At 47.0% G+C, this 12,945-nt stretch overlaps 1 protein-coding gene across 2 annotated transcripts in view; it reads right to left on the minus strand.

The window, feature by feature from the left end:
• Ttc28 (tetratricopeptide repeat domain 28) overlaps positions 1-12,945 on the minus strand; it is a 431,438-nt gene that overhangs the window by 167,551 nt on the left and 250,942 nt on the right. The window lies entirely within an intron of this gene.

A 12,945-nucleotide genomic window follows, 5' to 3' on the forward strand; every position in this document is an offset into this window, starting at 1 on the left:
TTGCTCGGGAAATGTGTTCACAGTGCACGATCATGACTGCTCTTCTCTTCCCACAGAGCACTTGTAGGCCTCCCATCCTGCTGGATCCTCTGAGCCCCTCCTGGCCACAGAGGAGAGGGTGTGACTGCACCTGCCTTCCTGGCCTAGGCTTATTCAGAATGTTCATTTTCCTCGGTGACAATCAAGTCGTAGTTCTTGAGTCCCTACTGTGGGCAAAGCTGTGTGCTAATTTCGAGGGACACAGTATAGGCCTAAATATACAAAAGCCACCGTGACAATAGCACTCTAGTAGGACGCAGACCACTTGAAAACAATGGCCTAGCTCGAGCAAGCTTGCAGAGCCACAGTGAGGAGGGTGGTGCCTGTGGGTCACCTGCCCCACTCACTGACGAGCTCAGCTCCTGCAGTCTCACAAGCCAGATCCCCATTGTATGGTGCTTATTCTTTAGATCATGGAAGGGGATTTCCATAAGATTGTTTTTCTCTTTGTAACAGGTCTTGCTATGTAGCTCAGGCTAACCTGGAATTTTCTATGTAGCCCAGGCTACTGTTAAATTCCCTTACCTCAGACTCCAGAGTACTAACATTATAGGTATGGCCATCATGCCCAACTATTTCAGAGGTCTTATACAACACACTCTTTCTGACACACTATCGCAAGTCGATTTTTCTATCTGGTTACTACACGTTCCACGTAAAGATAACTCAGATATCTGAGCAGCCCCTGGTTCATCTCTCCCTTTTGGATCACTAGAGTCCTAATTCACCTGGAGCGCCAAGAATGCCTACAGAAAGAAGCCTACTAAGCTCACTGTTTAACCTTGGCTATCACACTTATACTAGGCCCACAGACACCTTTTATTATCAAGGGCTAAGAACAGTAGACCACTTCCCTCCATGTACAGCCCCGGGCTCCATCCCTAAGAACATCCTACACAAAGGAAGGAGAGGGAAGGAGAGGAGAGAGGGACTGATTAGAAACTCTTCACTGCTCACAGAGCCCAGGCCACGAGACCCTGGATCAGTTGATCACTAAGGGTTTTTCTGATTTAATGCTTTAAGAGTCTGTTTCAGAAACATCTGACAAGGAGCTGCAGCAACAGCATGGTGGGTAAAAGCTCTTGCTGCTCTGACAGAGGACCTTGATTTGGTTCCTAGCACCTAGCATCCAGCTCACAACAACCTTCAGCTCCAGGTGATCCAAAGGCTCTTCTGGCCTCCACAGGCACATGCACACATACACACACACAAACATACATATATAAACATCATATGTACACATACATACACACATATACACAGATATACACACACATATATACATATACATATATACACAAATATAGACATATATATATACACAGAGACACACATACACAGACACACACACAGACACACATATACACATATACACATGCATGCATACACACATTCATATACACACACATATGCACATACATGCAGATGTACACACATACAGATACAGACATACACAGATATATACACCTATACATAGACATACATAGACAGACAGACACATATACACACAGACACACATTCACACAGACATACATACAGACACATAAATATACATATGTGTATGTATACACACAGAGATATATTCCCATACATACACACAGATACACACACATATACACATTGACACACATGCACGCAGACACACATACATAGACACACATACAGACAGAAAGACACACATGTATATATACATGCATACACACACACAAAAACAGAAAAACACACACAAACATGCATATACACACATACTCACATACAGATACACACATGCACATATACATGAATATAGACAAACCACATAAACACACAAGTAATAATAAAAGTTTTAAAAAGGAACATATGACAGGAGACTCCCGTCTGAACTGACATGATACAGGGTCAACATAGATGTTGTGAAAAGCAGACAGAATAACTTGGTACTTTCAACCTGTGGTCCCCACTGCCATCCTCACCCCACTGTCTCTGCAACTCAGTAACAAGGACAAGGAGACCAGGAAGACTTGGAAACAAGGTCTGGACTAATGTCCAGCCAACTGCTGTGCTACTAGGCAGGGTGGAAACCAGGGTCATCAGTCCGCAGAGAAGCCCCACGGCTTCAACAGCTACATCCATTTGTACCTGACATAAGCACTTATTTCTGCTGACTTTGTAAATTAGACCTTATGCAAATGATGGTTCCTGGCTACTAAAGAGACCAAGTTTTCTGCACACTAAGAAGGCAAAATTAAAGTTACAGCTTTCAAAGCACAACGTGTTCATGATACAAGTATCTCAGTGTATCCATAATACCTCTTAGTCTTTGCTTCAATAGCTTGATCTCTGACACAATCAAATATGAGGCTTCCTCCCTAAAATTAAAAACTTGTGCTGAGGAGCAGGGGAGGGGGAGGGGGTTGGAGGGACTCTATGAAGGATCCAGGAATGGCTGCTACCCGCTGAGAGCACTGTGAAGGAGCAGAGGAGCAGCACCATCCTTTGTACAACAGATGCTTTGATGTCAGGTGTGACAACCCATAAATCCCAAGTGGCAGTGGGCAAGCAAGGCTTTCCCTACAGGGATGGCCAGTTCAGGAGTCATGAGAATAACTTAGAAGTCAGACAGCTGTGAGGTGAGCAGAAGGCCAGGTCTGTTTGTCTGTCTGTCTGTCTAGATGGAGCTTGACCTAATGTTGATCTCAAGACAAAGGGAGTAGAAGACTGTAAGGTAGATCTGGATCTAGAAACACTGTTGTAAGGGAGAGTGGGGAGGTAATTCAGTACTGGGTCATAGACAGTTGTGGTTGATGAATGAGTTCAGACTGATTTGTAGGCTTCAGTGAGTCTGGACCCGTGGATCTGATACAGGGAGATACTATGATTAAGCTTTCACTTTGAAATTCTGCTCTCAGGTCTCAGTAATCAAGAATAGAGAGGGGAAGAGGAAGAATGAAGGAGAGAAGAGGAAAAGGAAAAGGAAGGAGAAAAGCCCAACAGTTGAGAAGTAACATGAGCTTATGTAAATGGAGTGTTCAGTGCAGCAGCTCTCAACCTTCTTAATACCTTGACCCTTTAACACGATCCCTCATGCGTGGTGACCCCAGCCATAAAATTATTCCATGGCTACTTCATAACTAATTTTACTACTGTTATGAATCATAATGTAAATGTCTGACATGCCGGATATTTGCTATATGACCTCCATTCAAAGGTCATTTGACCCCTTCCCCAAAGGGGTCATAGGTTGAAAACTGCTGGCTTAGTGTGTTCAGAAGAGGATGATGAAGATGACCACACAGCTTCTGGGAAGGGAAAAGAAGAGGATTGGTGGGTAGGTACATAGGTGGGTAGGTGGGTAGGTGAATAGGTAGGTAGGTGGGTGGATAGGTGGGTGGGTGGATAGGTGGGTGGATAGGTGGGTGGATAGGTGCGTAGGTGGGTGGATAGGTAGGTAGGTGGGTGGATAGGTAGGTGGGTAGGTGGGTGGATAGGTGGGTGGATAGGTGGATAGGTGGGTGGGTGGCTAGGTGGGTGGCTAGTTGGGTCGCTAGGTGGGTAGGTGGGTGGATAGGTGGGTAGGTGGGTAGGTGGGTAGGTGGGTAGGTGGGTGGATAGATGGATAGATGGATAGGTGGGTAGGTGGGTAGGTGGGTAGGTGGGTGGATAGGTGGATAGGTGGATAGGTAGATAGGTGGGTAGATAGGTGGGTAGGTGGGTAGGTGGGTGGGTAGGTGGATAGGTGGATAGGTGGGTAGATAGGTGGGTAGGTGGGTGGATAGGTAGGTAGGTGGGTGGATAGGTAGGTGGGTGGGTAGGTGGGTAGGTGGGTGGGTAGGTGGATAGGTGGATAGGTGGATAGGTGGGTAGATAGGTAGGTAGGTGGGTGGATAGGTAGGTAGGTGGGTGGATAGGTAGGTGGGTAGGTGGGTGGATAGGTGGGTGGATAGGTGGATAGGTGGGTGGGTGGCTAGTTGGGTCGCTAGGTGGGTAGGTGGGTGGATAGGTGGGTAGGTGGGTAGGTGGGTAGGTGGGTGGATAGATGGATAGGTGGGTAGGTGGGTAGGTGGGTAGGTGGGTGGATAGGTGGATAGGTGGATAGGTAGATAGGTGGGTATATAGGTGGGTAGGTGGGTAGGTGGGTGGGTAGGTGGATAGGTGGATAGGTGGATAGGTGGGTAGATAGGTGGGTAGGTGGGTGGATAGGTAGGTAGGTGGGTGGATAGGTAGGTGGGTGGGTAGGTGGGTAGGTGGGTGGGTAGGTGGATAGGTGGATAGGTGGATAGGTGGGTAGATAGGTAGGTAGGTGGGTGGATAGGTAGGTAGGTGGGTGGATAGGTAGGTGGGTAGGTGGGTGGATAGGTGGGTGGATAGGTGGATAGGTGGGTGGGTGGCTAGGTGGGTGGCTAGTTGGGTCGCTAGGTGGGTAGGTGGGTGGATAGGTGGGTAGGTGGGTAGGTGGGTAGGTGGGTGGATAGATGGATAGGTGGGTAGGTGGGTAGGTGGGTAGGTGGGTGGATAGGTGGATAGGTGGATAGGTGGATAGGTGGGTAGATAGGTGGGTAGGTGGGTAGGTGGGTAGGTGGGTGGGTGGGTGGATAGGTGGGTAGGTGGGTAGGTGGGTGGGTGGGTAGGTAGGTAGGTAGGTAGATAGACTGATACATAGTCCATACATGATGATATCCAAATACACAGGTATGTGTATGAGACACACAAAGGCTGCTCAAACAGATCCTTCATGGCACGGAGTAGTTCCATGTCTTCTGACAAGGGCTAGAAAGGAAGACCTGGGGTTCAGACTTCCTGAACTGAAGGTGACATACACAGAGTTGTATGGGGAAAAAAAGTCTAAATTATGGCTGAAAGTTCCAGAGCTAAATGCAGGGCAACCCATGCTGTGAGTGATTTCTGATCCCTCACGTTCTTTAGGAATAACAGCATTGAACAGTCAATTGAACATTTTAAATTATCACATTCTATTTTTACCTATAAGAAGATAATAATGTATAACAATATATTAATATTATATATAATATATGTAATATATTTTATATAATATATAATAATAATATATTTATCAGTGATATCCTTGAGAATAAATCAATATGTGAATACATAAATATTTACAAAATAAAATCCACACCAGATTCTCTCTAAATGGCTGAGAGAAACCGTGACTAAGGCTTGAGTCACATGCTCAATGCTTTGTTGACTAGGGTTTCTGCAAAGTGTTATGATTAGACTTTGTGACATATGCGATTAATCAAGCTGTAAGACTCAATGCCCTGCTCCACAGCAAGGGCAGTGCAGTCTTGTGGGTTGCTGGTGCCGGAGCTAGCCTACAACGTGCTGTATGGTGAAGAACTGGGAAGCTGGGCTTCTCCTCATCACTGCTCACTCAGTTACCCCCTTCACTCAGCCTCTGTGGGGAGAGGAAATGAGGGGGCGCCTGCTGCAATGTGTTTTCTCAGAGGCCCAGGTCTGCAAGGCAGAGGCGATGTCACCACTTTCTGTGATAACTCAGGCATCAGAGGAGATACGGCATGTGCTCAAGGTTCAGAGAGTCTTCTTGAATAGACCTTTCGTTATTACATCAGATCAGCTAAATGACCAGCAACTACTGCCAAAAAGTCCCATCCAGCATCAGACTGTGGGTGACAGGCTTATACATGCACTTAAAGTTATTGGGTTGAGACAAAGATTAGACAGAGTAACTTTAAACCAAAAGCCAAAGTCACCCATAGTGAAGGTGGGTGACCATGGGGCCACAGAGAACGCAGAATAGAAAATATCCTTAGTGGCATTCCTTTGACAGTACCTAGAGTTATGGGAAGCCCAAATAACTCCAAAATAGCAATTCTAGCCACCATTTGCCTTATTAGTTTCTCAAAAGGAATCAAACTGAGAGCAGCACATGTAAAAGTGTCTGCCACACCCATTTATCAGGTTAAGGAGCTGCCACCCCCTGGAGCAGGTGCCAAGGGCAGTGTTCACCCTCCCTCTGGGGATGTGGTGTACATTTGTTCTTCTGCCTGGCTCCAAAGAGCATGGCCAGGGAGACCTGCTGCTGGACGAGCCTGGTGGGCAAGCCCTTCCCAGGAGGCCTGGCTGAGGAGGCTAGGCAAGATGAGAGCCTCTAGCTGCAGAAGGACTCAAGTCGACTGGCCATACTTACTTAATAGATGTACCTAGCCCAGCATGCATCAAACTGTTAAATGAATGTGTGCTGTTTCAGGCAAATGAGGGTTTATGGTTTCTATGGCAACAGAAAACAGAGGCACACTACTAGTAAGCCCTGGAAACGTTCAGTTCACTCGCTCAATGTGGGGATGGTACTCTGGGAACAGCCCAGCCACATGACAGACAGCAGCTCCAGGACCTAAGTTCTGTGTGTATGAAGATTTGGGAACTGACATTCTTTGGGTATTGGTGAACGATTAGCTTTTTAGTACTGAGCTGATCCCTTCCTGTGACACTACTTTTAAACTCAAAATTAGAAAACATCCATCCAGTACATTACATTTTGAGGATGGCACATATCAGAAAAACTGCAACATTTAGCTTGGTGTAGCACATGGAGACTGGCAGGGATTATGCTAAACACTGGATCATGTGATCTACAAAAGGCTTTGTACTTAATTTCTGTTGTCTCTAGCTACATAACTAGACAGAAACATAGGTTCCAGCAAGAAGAAAATGGAGTTCAATTTCTATTCCTATTTCCTGCAGTGCTTTTCTAGCTTGGCATATCAATAGCCTTGGCATATCGATGAAGAAAACACATTATCGGCTGCAGAAATCTGTCCCATTCTAAACACAACAAGGCAGGGAAGTGCCAATGCAGATCGCACTGTAGCAAATGGGCTAAGGCCACGCTAAGCTCCCAACTGTGAAGTTTGGGAGGAGAATCCAAGTCTTATGATGATCCTTCACCTGTGACTAATTCTTCTTTGTGACTAAAACAAACTAGAAGAAACAGTAAACAGGAGGCCTGGATGTCTGACAGACTGAGCATGCAGGTAAATGATCCAGGCTGCATCCGTTCCTCAGGGGATAACCAGGACAGAGGAGAAACCTGGACTGAGCCCTATCAGCCAGCCACAGTGCAGAACCTCACCTGAGGTACCACCACAGAGGTGGCTTTTCTGAGCATTTCAGTGCCAAGGGCATCACTTAGAGTTTTCTAACTCAAGAGCTGTTCAAGGTTTTGGTCATTGCTTCTGTAATGTTTCTGAAATGACTTAGCTCCCACATTCCCTAGTAATTATTCAGGATAGAGAGCATGTCCTCCAGAATCCATGCTAGTCAGCTTGAAACCCTTCCTGACATTTTCACAGTTCAACGTCAAATATTTTATCTTACATAATGGGCATACTGAAGCATGTGTGCCATAAAGACTCCGCCACTGGCATCTATGTTCACACTCAGCATACTGTGAACAGAAAGCAAGGTACTGTGTGCTGCAGAGGTCAGAGAATCACACAGGTGTGCCAAGGGCAGGGAGCTAGTACACAGGTGTGCTGAAGGCAGGGAGCTAGTACACAGGTGTGCTGAGGGCAGGGAGTGAGGGAGTGCACAGGTGTGCTGAGGGTAGGGAGTGAGTGAGTGAGGGAGTGAGTGCACAGGTGTGCTGAGGGCAGGGAGTGAGTGAGTGCACAGGTGTGCTGAGGGCAGGGAGTGAGTGAGTGAGGGAGTGAGTGCACAGGTGTGCTGAGGGCAGGGAGTGAGTGAGTGCACAGGTGTGCTGAGGGCAGGGAGTGAGTGCACTGGTGTGCTGAGGGCAGGGAGTGAGTGCACTGGTGTGCTGAGGGCAGGGAGTGAGTGCACTGGTGTGCTGAGGGCAGGGAGCTAGTGCACAGGTGTGCTGAGGGCAGGGAGCGAGTGCACAGGTGTGCTGAGGGCAGGGAGTGAGTGCACAGGTGTGCTGAGGGCAGGGAGTGAGTGCACAGGTGTGCTGAGGGCAGGGAGTGAGTGAGTGCACAGGTGTGCTGAGGGCAGGGAGTGAGTGCACTGGTGTGCTGAGGGCAGGGAGTGAGTGCACTGGTGTGCTGAGGGCAGGGAGCTAGTGCACAGGTGTGCTGAGGGCAGGGAGTGAGTGCACAGGTGTGCTGAGGGCAGGGAGTGAGTGCACAGGTGTGCTGAGGGCAGGGAGTGAGTGCACAGGTGTGCTGAGGGCAGGGAGTGAGTGAGTGCACAGGTGTGCTGAGGGCAGGGAGGGAGTGCACAGATGTGTTGAGCCTGGGCAGTGGGGCAGCTCAGAGAAATGAAAGCTTTAGATTTAACCAGTGTTCTTACTTGTGTGATCTTCACAGGAACAGAAGGACTGACAACATCTGGCCCATTCTTCCCAACACTTGTAGAAACAAGGACACTGTGGAGAAGTACAATACAAGCTGCTGTGTGCAGTGGCACAGGAAAGGCCCCTAACCTCAGCTGCAGAGACTGCATGGATGAGACATAATGTATCCATCTCAAGATTGATTCATGAGGTTAGGGAGACTGTTTTCCAGCCAGGGCACTGAGACACTGGAGAGAGACCGACTGTGAGGCTCATCTGTGTTAATGATGTATGTGGGGAGGAGAGCCAATTGCCATGGTAATGCATACTTCACAGAGAGACCACTGAACCAGAGCAGGCTCTGTGACACACTAGCTCGAAAATATTTGATTCTGAAAGAGAATCAGCTCTCCTTTCAAGTACTAATGACAATTCCAGATCTTCTACCAGCACATTTAATTGGAAGTGCAAGGATCCCTGCCAGACCTCACATCTGATTCATACCTTTCCCTTTGCAGATTAATGGGGATGGGTGTCCTGCCGCTGCCCATCTGCACACAGGTCCCTTGTTCCTTGGGCCCTGCTCTGTCATGGTGTGTCTGAGAGGCGCACTCTTCCTACTTACTTCTAACTTCCACTTAGGTAAGGGAAGTCACACATTTACTCCTTCTGGCAATCCTTTTTCTGACCCATTTTTATTACTTAAAAACAACAGTTAACAGTCGTGAGCATGAAGGGAAGCTGCTATACCTTTAATAAAAACGCCTCATTCAGGTCACAGTGAGCTGGCCAGTAAGGTTTTAGTGACTGCCAACACCCAGCGGCCTTTTGGCAGCACCTGGCCTTCTAAAAGCTGTTCCCTGGCAATAGCCTTTCACGCAAGCACTAATTTTATTATAGCCAGGTTTATGATTTTCCCTTATTTCCTTGCTATTTTTAAAGTCAAGGCTGTAACTGGAGGCTTCTGAAGGGCCAAGTAATGACGGAGCCATGGCGAGCTGTGGGGTCGCAGGCATCAGGCTCCTCTGAAGCTAAGATTCAAATGCATGTCAAAAAGAATCTGAATTCAGGGTCCCCCGGGAACTTGGTCCAACCAGAAACACACTGCTGTGCTCCCTTTATCTTTTCTCCTACTTTTAATTTCTCCTTTCAAGTGCTCATGGTCTCAGCACTGTCCCCAGCCTTGTTCATTGAAGTTATTTTTGTACACTGGCTATCCTCACCACACCTATTTAGCTACATTTAATAACAGTGTCTGGGGATGAGCTTTGACTTTCAGCACAGTGCCCCAATACTGACTTCTAGGACACAATACAATAACTTCAGGTGTGACAAGGACTTGCATTTAAAAAGGCCAAATTTATTTGTAGTCCATTTTCACATAGAGTTCTGTGATGTGGATTTTAGAAGCTCTGGCTAGTCAGGAAACATTTGAATCCTAAAATTGCATTTTAAAAAAAGAACGAATTTCAAATGTGCCCCTCGAGGGTTACTTTCTAAAACAGAAGTTCAGACATGAGAAAAGTCATACACAGCACAGGAAATTACAGCCCTGGCAATGCCATTACATCGCAGTCTCTGGATGAGACATTGCCTAACATCCACGGTGTGTGTCTCTAGGAGCTGAGAACTCAGAGAAACCTTGCGGTTTTGCTGACTGTTAGTGAAAGCAGATTACACTCCACCATTAAAACTTTTTAACCCATAAATTTTAAAGTAACTTTTGGAGTACAGAGGTCAAACGTTAAGTAACATTTATTCCCCATTAATGTCATTTTCTATTCACCTGTTTCCATCATCTGTTTTAACAGGCCAAAAGATATACTACCCAGGTGCAACTTCACACAATCCTGTGCCACAGGAGACACTCTCAGTCAAAAAAAAAACATTGCCAGAAAAACCAGCGCCAACAGCTTCTCCAAGGATATGTAAGCCAGAGTCAGCTCCACTTCATAAACATCATTCATAACGTGATTCAAAAGCTGCTGATTTTACTGGTAGGAAACAGTCAAATACTCTCAAAGTGAACTAACTTCAGGTGAAGCTCAAGACATGGCTGCCAACTGCAGCCGCCACACTGTTCCGGCTGTCAGTGGGATAAAGACTGCGGATGATGAGTATCCCTTACAGCCTCACAGACAGACAGGCAGGAGTAAGGTGTGCTGTGCTGTGATCACAGCCTCACAGACAGGCGGAAGGTGGATTGCATCATGAGTCCTGCGATGCAGACAGGTATAAGGTATAGTATGCTATGTGTCATCCCCTCCAGACTCAAAGGCAACGATGACAATGGGCTAAAGATGGATTCCAAGTCTTGTGCACATACTGCTCACCAAGGGTGGGACTTTCATCTCTCCTGAGACCCCCTGCACCCCTCCCACTGCATTAAGAGGTCTCTTCTCATTGGATGAAGTCCATCAGAAAATGATGCAAATGAAATCAGGGCAAGGTTGAGCTGTTAGAGATCATTCATTCATAACAAACCATGGTTCACAGTCTCAGTAAACGAGGAAAGCCCACAAATGCTCCATTATCAGTGAAGCAGTGTCAGACTGCTGGACTACAAGCTGGAAGCCCCTGACTAGTCAGCAGCTGTCTGTGTGTCCTCTGATTGGTCTGTCAGAACCTTGGCTGTCATTGCTGTCACATGAGGGCTGAGCACAGTCTGAGATCTTCATCTGGTCCACAGATGTGGTACTAAATAAATAACACCAGGAATCAAAACATTTATAAAAACACACAACACACTACTTCTTAGCAGGTAGAACAGAACTGTATAATTCAGCAGCCACCTAAAGGCACCAGCGAGCTGCAAGGGTGTTAGGGGCAGGATAGACAAGCAGAGATTCTTGGCAGAGGCAAACATTAGGTGTGCAGTCATCCAGTTAGAGTGTGAGTGTGAGGTGCCTGCCAGGAAATACAGGCTCTAACCAGAGCTGTTCAGCACTCTGACACCCACCAGGTAAAACTAACTCAAAGCTACTAAGGAAGTCATGACTTAAAGGGTCCATGCTCCAGAAGCTGTATCCTGAGTCTGGGTCACCTCCACTGTGCCTCTGAGGCCCCTTCCCTAAAACACTTGACTGCACTTCGCTGTGAGACTTCATGTGCAGCACCCACCTAGATGATGAGAAGACAAGTACCACACACACTAATAATGGTGCTCTTGGTGTTCTTCTGGGACCACGGATAAAACGAAAGTATCGCCGGCCTAGGGTGAGGACCAAGCCAAAGAGCAAAGCTGAACAGAGAGGCTGGATGGAGACAGGGTTAGGATCTGTGCAGGCTTCATCTTTCTCAATCAAGATGACCTTACTCTGCCTATCAAATATCAAAGAAGCTGCCCCCACCCCAGGAAAGGCCGTATCACTGAGACATGCTGAGCAGTGTTTAGATATCACGGTCAGTAGTCAGTATGAAAGGAGCCAGGCACAACAGAGCCAGGGGAAAGGGAGAGAAATGGATGTGGAGGTGGGATGTGAAGTAGCTGATTGCAAAATGTTCAGTTAAAACCTAATTAAGATGGGGCAAGAGAGATGGCTCAGTGGCTGAGAGGGCCTGGGTTTGGTTCCCAAATCCCCAGATGGTGGGTAATGGGCACCTGAGGCTCCAGTTTCAGTGACTGATACCCTACTCTGCCTTTGCAGGTGCTATGCAAGCATGTGGCACACAGACATGCATGGAGACAAACACCCATCCATCATATGAAATAAACATTAATAAAATAAGACATTAAGAAATAAAGGTATCTTAAAACAATCAGTTTCAAGACTAGAGAGATAGACAGCTCATCAGCTAAGAGTGTACACTGTTCCTATAGAGGACTTGAATTGGGTTTTGAACAGCCATGTCCAGAATTTCACAATACTTCTAAATCCAGCTGCAGCGATCCTGCATCTGTGGCCTCCAAGTCACCTGTACCCATGTGTACATATCCATAGGCATACACATGTTCGCACATATATACATAATTAAAAATAGAATAAATAGGTGCTAGAGAGATGACTAAATGGTTCAGAGCACAGTCTATTCTTTGAGAAGACTCTGATTTGATGCATGTGCCCACACATGTACACACACACACACACACACACACACACACACACACACCAAGCAAAGCACCCACACAAGCACTGGACGGGAGAGAGGAGTGTGTGATCTAGGAGGGGGGAGGGGAACAGAACTAAGGTTAGAAGCAGTCTCAATTCTGAGGGACTGAGACGGAAAAGACCATGGGATGGAAAAGCATTTAAGAGATGATGCCTGGGAATGTTGCAGTGGGGTAAAAGCTTCAAGACAAAATCCAAGAGCCTTGGTGAATCTCAATGTATCAGGGACAAAGCAGGCGACACCCTGGTCACCGCGTGAGGGGAGCTGATAAGTCCACTGCAGAAGCAAAAAAATGGAAACTCTGTAAAGAATCCACAATAATGGGGACACAAGTAACAGAAAATCTAAGCTACCTGAGGGATCTAACGGGGGAGGGGTGGCATTGAGAAAGGCAGCGAGGCACCAGAGGGACAGAAAACCAAGGCAACTTAGCCTGGTCCCAGCTAACTTCTCAGGACAGCCCCTGTCCTTCCTGTGGCCCAGGGGGACTCCTGAGCCGCTGGAAACAATGGAGTGGGCAGAGCTTTAAAAGGCATGCTTAGTTT

This window comes from Apodemus sylvaticus, chromosome 22 (genome assembly GCF_947179515.1).
Source record: "Apodemus sylvaticus chromosome 22, mApoSyl1.1, whole genome shotgun sequence".
In the NCBI taxonomy this organism is placed as follows: domain Eukaryota; kingdom Metazoa; phylum Chordata; class Mammalia; order Rodentia; family Muridae; genus Apodemus; species Apodemus sylvaticus.